The sequence below is a fragment of the Canis aureus genome, chromosome 28, assembly GCF_053574225.1.
Source record: "Canis aureus isolate CA01 chromosome 28, VMU_Caureus_v.1.0, whole genome shotgun sequence".
Classification (NCBI taxonomy): Eukaryota; Metazoa; Chordata; class Mammalia; order Carnivora; family Canidae; genus Canis; species Canis aureus.
In genome coordinates this window covers 36,899,699-36,901,657 of record NC_135638.1, presented here as the reverse complement: position 1 = coordinate 36,901,657, position 1,959 = coordinate 36,899,699, and the positions used below count along the sequence as shown (strand labels likewise).

Genomic DNA, 1,959 nt, shown 5'->3' with positions numbered 1-1,959 from the left:
GGGAGTTTTGGGGGAGAATCTCATTGTGAATTTGTTAGTTCTGAGGTGTCCATTAGGTAGTAAGATGGAGATGCTGAGTAGGCAGTTATCTATATATTCTCTGGCATTTAGGAGAGAGGTGTGCCTGAGAACATCATTGGGGTTATCAGTATATATGATGCTAATGCACTCTACAGTACTCCATAGTGTGATCACTAGCAGAACCAGTACAGATAGTAAAGGGAGGAGGTCCAATGATCCAACATTGAGCACTCCATCAGGAAAAAGGAGTGTGCTCCTGGGTATGAGTTGACAGGAGAAGCAACCAGGTGGGAAGAAAGTGGGCAGCCTATAGTGAGTGAGGGTCCAGACTGGGGCTGAATCCCCAGTGACAGGGCTGCCATGTCCTTCATGGTGAAAGGTGGAGGGACTCTTCCCTTTCTTCTGTATAGTCGATAGTATGGGTGATGAAGAGATGGCGGACGGCATCAAAACCTTTCTCCAGGACCTTGTCAAGGGAATAAAAGTTTCTGTCTGGGCTATTTGTGCCATCTCAAAGCTAGATGCTCAAATCCGGGAAGAAAGGAGCAGTATTGGAGAAAGGAACGTAGTGACTTGGCACAGTGGAGAGAGCAAGCCTAGTGCAGAAGTAAAAAGAGAGTAAAAAGAGAGTCATGTATTGTTACTGGAATGGTGGAGTTTTCTGGTATGTTCTCCACTTGTTTCATTAAGCATTTATTTCTGAGCTTCAATCAGTAATACCACAAGTTATGGGTGATGCATGGCTTCCTGGAGAAGTTTGGTCTTGGCTGAAATTCTTTCTCACATCAATTTCGTGTTCTTTGGGTACTCCCCATCAGTCCTTAGCAAAGTTGTCAGTGCCATTTGGCTTCAGGATATAGTGGATCTGGCATTTGAGGTATCAGGAAGAAAGCCTCCCCCATTCCCTAGTATCAGCAAAACAATTGGTCACATGCTCTTCAACAGTTTGCTGCTGACTCTCTTCTTCATCCAGGGGATGTTGTGAGTCTCTTTTCCACCCATAATTTTGGTCAGCTGGTTAGTCTTCTGCATATGTCCCTGTCTATTCACTCTACTGCTTTTAATATCTTAGTTCAATAAAGGAATCAAAATACACCAGTCACTGTCAGTCAGAGAGTGATTGGATATGGTTTGCCTTGGCTCTCCTCACAGGAATATAATCTCTGTACATTGTCAGTGGCTGTCTCTTCTCTATCCTCCTTCTTTTACTCATGTCAACTCAATGGATGGCAAACAGCCCATGCACCTCCTCTTGGTGGGCTTCTTAAGCAAAGATTCTTCCACAAGACTGACCACCTATACTCTGCCCTGAGCACTAATCTTCCTCAGAGAAGTTCTCTTCACTGCATATGTCTCCTGTTAATGGCAGGCTACCACCCACCCCTGAGCTGCCTATACCCAGAGAGGAGGGATGGGATTAAAGGGACCCTGTGGCAGCTCTTTTCACAGATCTCCTTGCCCTACTTCACCTGGGGTTCATGGTATATTAACTTTTCTCTGAGGAATTGGGATTTTTCTCTCTAGTGAACATCAGGCACAATCTTCCTGACAACTGTGTGTGGATTTTTAACACTCTTCTTGAGCCTGAAAGGACCCCAGATTTCCTCCCAGCACCTTTCTAACATTTGCCAGTTTCTGTATCTGGACTGATTTGATACTTTCTTTTTCTTCCTCTGCCATTTATGCTCCTCCTCACCTTCCTATGCCCCACCACCCTCAGGTGAAAGGATTTTGTAATTCCGCCTGTTACATTTTACACATTCATTATTTTGGTTTTTCTGTTGTAAGAGTGAAGGACAGGTGGCCCTAAGACAGGCCACATTGGCATGAAGGTCATTTTGACTTAAAAAAAACAATCAAAACTCAGTAGATTCATGAAAATTACTTTATTTCCCCCTGAACTGCCTAAAAAGAATTTTGACAGAGGGCTTGCTCGAG

The 1,959-nt window shown here is 44.2% G+C and overlaps 1 pseudogene; it reads left to right on the top strand.

Annotated features, from left to right (window-relative positions):
- The first annotated feature begins 454 nt into the window (after nt 1-454).
- On the top strand, nt 455-1,289 carry LOC144300269 (etoposide-induced protein 2.4 homolog pseudogene; annotated as a pseudogene).
- Nucleotides 1,290-1,959: the final 670 nt, after the last annotated feature.